The following is a 7062-nucleotide window of genomic DNA, read 5'->3' as shown; positions in this document are numbered from 1 at the left end:
GTTACTGGTCAAATCAAGATTTCTTCCAACATTTACTCTCTGGAAAATTTTACTGACATTTTCAGGAAACGACAAACTGCAGTCTAACAAAGTTATAACCATGTCTTATTTCCAATGGGAAGCACTGAACAGCTTTAACTGTGGCTGACATCTGAGGAAGTGAGAGTATGTCTGCACCACATGCTGCAGCTTCAAGCATATGTATCTGAGCTAGCCCAGGGTACACCTAGCCACCCAAGCACAGAGCTCCACTTGGGCTAATCTGCCATTCAGACAGAGGTTTTATTAATGTAGTGCTGAACATCACACTAATGAAGCCATGTTCAACAGGTAGCCCAGGTACCACTGAATCCATGATTATTTAGTAGCATGTCTGCACTGTTGTTTTGCTTATGGCCTTCCATTTTATTGCACTTACGGTAAGCCACTTGACACACTGCAACTTCATATAGGAAATATAAGCTATCTTTTATTAGTAAGCCATGCCTGAAGATGGTAACAGTTCATCCTCAAATTTTCCTGTGCCAGGAGAATAATTTATTAATTCCTTTTTATTTGGTCATGAAGAATGTTGTGTCCCCAAACTGTCCATATTTGATGAAACAGAATAAAACAGTTGCATAGTAGAATGGACTAAATGTGTTGTAAGCAGCTGTCTTACAACAGCAAACTGCCACACCAGATGTGTTCTGCAACATGAATTTATCCTGGGGACTGATCCTTACAAAAATTCAACCAAGAAGTCACAATGGCTTCAAGGGATTCTACTTACATGTATAAATATTTAAAGGTTCAGATTTCCTCATAGCTGCTATCAAGCAAGAAAAAACTCTAGGCTTTTCGGTGAAGCTTGTAAACGTTCAAAAATACACTTGGATACAATAACGGGCCAAAGAAGATACTGCATTAAAGTATTAAGTTATTTCATAAGATAGACATTCACCAAAGAAAACTAGAAATGAAGGCATTACTTTTATGCTGGGAGAAAAATCATAGCAACAGATCCTTGGGGAAGGGGAAATTGGACCAGAGCGGGACAGCAAGGCAGGCGCAGGCAGTAACATCATTGCCAAGGGTGCTGTCCCACAGTACTTGAGAAAGGTCAGCAAAGCAGGCTGAGTGACAGTAACCACGGTCAGCCAAGGGTCCATAGTGTCTGCAGATCCACCAGGCAAGTCCGTGGCAATAAGACAGGTCCCAGTTTAAGTAGGAAAATCAAGTCAGCAAATCAGGGTCAGGATCAGGTCCAGTGAGGCAGTAACCAGGGCTGCCAAGAGTCACTGATGGCCAGACAAGTCCATAATAATGATGCTGATCCAAGGTTACGCCAAGAGGTCAGGTGCAGATTGACAGGGTACATGGACATGGCTACAACATAGCTCAGGCACGAACAAGGGCATAGGTCTGAGCTGAAATGCAGCTCCATAGTGAAGGAGCTGCTTCGCACAACTTACCTAAACACAATTAACCTGAACCAAGGTTCGCAGAGGCACCATGTCAGCACCAACCTTGAGCACAGGCAGACAGCCCAGGAGTGGGGAGTGTGCTCAAAGGCCTGAGAACAAAAAGAACAAGATGAAAAGAAATAGTAACAGTCATGTTTTATGCCCTACTTATCACATATTCCCAAATACAGCCAGAAAAAGAACTACTCAAACATCCTTCAGATGGGACTCAAAGTGCCAGGACCGAGAGAGGAGGAAGTGGCAAGTAAAGTGGACACAGTTTTTGTAATTCAACTGCACGTTCCTTTAGTTGCAGCATGTGGTAGGACCGTTTGGGCTTTCCCTGACTGAAGTCAGCTGATGAAGTTACCAGTTAGGTTCTCTAGGGTGACCTGAATGCATTCGTGCTGTTATGATCTGGTGTCTGAACCTATCTATTGGCCTAAAATCTATCACTGAAGTTCATCTGACCAGTGGTTTTAAATTTACCACTACTTTTGATATTAAACAAGACTATGTCTCAATGAAAGTCAATCTCTTTTGGGATTGGCTTCACCTGAACTAAATGCTACAGGCCAAATATAAACCTAATTATCCTCCAGCATCCCAGGCTACTAAAACAAACACAAAAGTGTGTCAGAGGTTTTATCAGCTATTTTCTAGAAACTGTTTCATAAGAGGTTTTGAACATGGAAACTGGTATAGATCCTGTGTGCTTCCATCCATTGCATCTGAGGCTTGGAAGACAGCAACACCAATTTGAAGAAAAGTGGGTATGAAGTTTTGACTGTAAGAGGTAACATTCTTTCTGTCTCATAGTGTTGACACTAAAGTACTACTCACCCTCAACCATTTTGCTGCTTGGTTGAATAGAAGAATGTGGTGCTACAGCTGCTATTTTGATATCAACATCTGTCCATGTCTTACAGAGATTTTGACTTTAAAAAGAAAACTAACCTAGTGTATGCCAGCTGCTGGAATTTATAGAATGTTAGTGAATGAACAAGCATTAAATGCTGATTTAAAATCGCAATATATGAAGAATGAGAACTATCAGGTGAAGTAATTAGCTAAGAGGAATGCCATGGAATTCTGAAATGTTATTTACACGTAATGAATTTGGAATACGAAGCTCCGATACTTTCAAGTCATGGATGGTTACACAAGCCATGTGCAAGTGTGGTGGGTAAACTGAGCATTCTTAGTTACAGAACTCAGAGGTAAATGCCAGAAGAGACAAGTCTGCTCTTCTAGGCTTCCTTGCACAGAGCAGTCAAAGGACTTTTACAAAGGATGGAATAAAATAATCTTTTAGAAAGTTGCCTGATCTCATTTTAAAGTCCCTAGGCAGTGCAGGCATGCCAGCAAATTTACCTCACATGTGGAAATCCCCGTCTACCAGATTGCAGCTTCCAGCTGGAAACTTCATCTCCAAGCTATTATGTTTTTGTCTAAAACACTGAGAAGTTTGTCACTTCTCATTCCCAGATGTAAGCATTTATACAACATTATCAATCACCTTCAAAACTGAAGAGATCGCACTTCTTAAATTTTGTATTGGAAGATTTATTTTACAGCTTCTTATTTATTTTTCTGGCTTTAATCATGGGCAATGACACAGCTTTCAATCGTTACACATGGATGTATTTCTTCATGTATAGCTGTTTCTCCAGTACTTACATTTCTGGCTCAAGGTGACATGTAGGAATTAAGACACTGAAAACATGTTAGGAGTCAGTATAGCCAAGAAGTTGTGGATAGGTATGTACCTATAACAAACTTTTAAAAGAATATTATTTAACTGTGAAGTAAAGTAGTAAAAACATAAGGTTCACCCAGCCCTAAATAGGTATTCTTGAGCATCTATCCAGCAGTTTGAATGTCCTATTGAAAAAACAGTGTGCTTATGACATCGAATATCACACCATCATGCCCAGTAAGAGGCACCTGACTGTAAATCTTTCTCTTGTGTGCTTCACTTCACCATTTAAAACAGTTATTTTGAATGAAAAGAGTAAAAAAGAATCAACAGAGGTCAGAGGCAACGTTTTTGATATCAGGAATCAGCACTAAGATTTGAGGCCTTGAACCTCTACCATCAAAACTGAAGCCTTCAAAACCAGCTGTGCTGGCTGGTTGTTAGCAAGGCAGCTCAGTATGGAGCTCCAACTGCTTGCAGGAGCTAGAAGTGAGACAGCTCAAAATAGTGCCCAAAGGCAGGCAGACAACAGACTTAGGACCTATTTCTCAGTTTGGCTTGGCTTTGGGGGTAATATACCTATAATCTATAACCTTTGCCTTAAAGAAGACCTCTTCCACACAGTATCGTTTTCCTCCACATCATTCAGTACAGCTGCTGCGGCTGGTAGGCTGGGAGCAAGGGACTCTGAGTGCTTGTGCAAAATGGAGCGTTCCTGTGCAGTTGCTAAAATTATCATGAGGACTGAAAGAACGGAAATAGCAATTAACAGCTTATAGTTCCCCAAATGCCGATCAGAATTCTGTGTGACGCAGAAGAGACACTCCTGAAGCCCAGTGCATCTCCCCTGCTGGACATCAAAACCCTGTTATAAACTGGAGAGTTATGAGCGCTTCTTAAAGAAAAGGCAGCAACAGCCCTTAGAGCTTAAATCTATTGCTGATACCAGTCTTCCCATCTTCACTCCTCTTCCTCTGCCTTCCTTAATAAATGGTTTAAAACATTTAGTGTTTGAACATACAAAGCATTACATTTACACCGAAGTCACTAGGATTATCCTTCTGTCTAGCCAGCACTTCAGCAGACTCCCTGGTAACAAGCATTCAGACACCAGAGAACTCTACCCACAGAATACAAACAAAAGCACCTTCACGGTACATAAACTCTCTTCCTAACCTCCTAAAGGAGGCTTTACAGTGGGCTTGGAAGGCAGAGAGATCTGGCTTTTGCAGACATACTGAGGAATCTATTTCAAGTCATAGGACTCTCGTAGGATGACCTGCAATCTCTTTTATAGCTGGTAATTTCTATCTCACTACTTTCAAGGGTGGTTTATCAAATATCTCAAACAAGGTGATTTCACACAGGAACACCCTCTGTCTCGTTTGCATTCCCTCCAGCTATTCAGAGCTAGCACTTTGCTGAACTTACAGTTCACTTGCTTCTTAACGTTGCTCAGCTTCTTCTAGGCAGCTACTAGTGACAATTAGTCCTTGTCAGCCTCAGGCGTAGACCCAACACCTACTATGCATCCAGATGCTTCCTTGTGCCTTTGCAGATATTTCCACCTTCCGCATAGGGCTGACAGACACACACACTGCTCACATCACATAGCTGCAAAAATGCCTTAGGAAGAAAAACAGGCTCTCAAGTAACATGTCTGCAGTTTGTGAAGAGTGACCTACACAAAGAGAAATATCAGGTACAAAAGAAAAGCCATGTTTCTTCTCCCATTTTCAATGTAATTTTTTTCATCAAGGGAGAAAATACCAATAAGAAAACTTTGCTAAGATTGTGTGCTCTTAAGTATGGCACACAAGGTATGGTTTTAATGGAATTGCCCATTTCACCCCACAATAGTACACTGCTTTCTAATTGCCCCATCTTCTGAACGTCGGGAGCCCAGAAAAATAAAGGCAATAAGGTGCAAGTGCCTGATGTCCCAGCCTCCTGGGAAACCAGGAAGACTGCTGGTGAGAGGAGGGGATCCCATGAAGGTCTTACGGGAGCCAGTGGTTGATCCCCTACAGGCAAATGTCCCATGGAGGCATTTGGGGTGACACATGCAGTACACCAGCCAGGTATCTTCATCCCAGGGCCTCAGGGCCTGGCTCTCCCGCTGGATGCGCCTGCATGATTCTCCTTTGCAGTACATCTTCCAAGACCCAATACTGCCTAGTCTTTTGCCATTTGCTGTATTAACATGAGCATTTCTGTGGAAGGAACCCTATGAAAGCAAAGGCTGGGTTTGATATGGGGTTGGAAATGTCTGTGCAAAGATGGGTAAATGTTCTGATGAATGGTAACATAAGTACTATCCTCAGTACAGCCTAGAATACATGCTCCATAAAGGAACTACTATCACTCCATCCAGGTGTGCACAGACATCTGGGTAAGAATAACAGACTTTTCTTCCTCAAGGGACATCTTTCTCTATAATCATGTGGAGGGCCACAGAGAAAGTCCCCCACCTCTCCAATACATGCAGTAGTCAGGCTTTCCCATCCCTGTGAGCATGGCCGTCATTGTGCACTGCTGGAGGGACGGCCAAGCTGGAGACCAAAACTGGAACCCCTTCCAGATTTTCTGGAGTGTGGGAGGTAAAAGGGAGAGGGCCATGGGCCTCTGAGCCTGGTAGTTCATTGAGATGAGCAGCCAGCAGGATCATTAAAGCTGTTGGTAAGAGGAGGCTGTAATCTGACCAGCCACAGACAAACTCATGCTCCTCTGCAAGGTGTGCAAATGCGCCTGAAGTCCGTGAAGCCATCTGGAGAAGCTACTCTGCAGTTTCAAAGAAGAGAAGTAGTCCATGCTGATCGTTAGGCATAGGGATGAAGTGGAAATACCTGTTCTGCAAGGACACAGGTGCTGGAGGCCAGGACCACGCTACTTACGTGTCTTCAGCTTTTGCAATTTTAACGTTGTACTGTCAGCTGCTACAGATTTACTTCATGCTCAATCTGTGCAGACCCTAGTGGTTGATAGCCCTCTATCAGCTAACCAGTACCTGCATGAGCTCTACTACAGTACCACATGAGTTCCTCAGCCTGACCTTTGGCTTGTCTGTGTAACAGAAGCTCAGAGAAAGGGGCGTCAGCTTTTTATTTCCCCAACGAACTAAAGACCAAAGGAGTCACAAGTTACAGTTACCTTGGACCTGACTCACCAAAATCCCATAGAGCCAGCAGCTTCTTTGGCACCAGCACAAGGGATGCCTCTTGGGAAGGAAAAAAATGGGGCAAAAGGGAACACCTAGTAGCAGCTCATATTTTAGTACATTGCTGTTAAAGATACCAAAGAGGGGCCCAGGAAACGTTCTTGGGAGCTTGATATTTATTTTATTTTATTTTATTTTATTATGAGAAGAGGTAGATATCCAGGATGAGTCTCTCTTTGAAGCAATCTGCTGTAGCATTTTAAATGCGGCATGGGATCATGAGCTACAGCCTGGCTAGCAGGTAGCAATTGGAAAGAGCACGCTTTTAACTTGGCAGACATAGAGGCCTGTCAAACTGAAAAAAGCTGTAACATCACTTGAGAAACTCAGAACTGAAATGATATGAAAAACAGTAATAATGTTTTTCAGTCACAGAGGTACCGCATGGGGCCCAGTACAGGCATGGCTTCTGAGTGTCTACCCTCAAAAGAAATTGGAACCAAACCAATGCATTTTAAGATGCACTCATACCCTCTTTTCCTGTGACATTTACGTAGGTTGAAATTTCACAACAGTGATGCCCACAATGAAATGAATAAGAACTTTTCAGGTAACCATTTGCTAAAAAGCAGCACAGACCTCCCCACAGCTGATAACTCAGCCCGTTTCCCAAGTTGGAAAGGGCCATTCCCAGCATCTGCTTCCATGCCTCCAACATGAACAGAATTGGCAGGGAGTGGGAAAGAAAGAACATAGAGGAC

The sequence above is a fragment of the Aquila chrysaetos genome, chromosome 5, assembly GCF_900496995.4.
Source record: "Aquila chrysaetos chrysaetos chromosome 5, bAquChr1.4, whole genome shotgun sequence".
Classification (NCBI taxonomy): Eukaryota; Metazoa; Chordata; class Aves; order Accipitriformes; family Accipitridae; genus Aquila; species Aquila chrysaetos.
Note: the sequence above shows the minus strand (reverse complement) of the source record.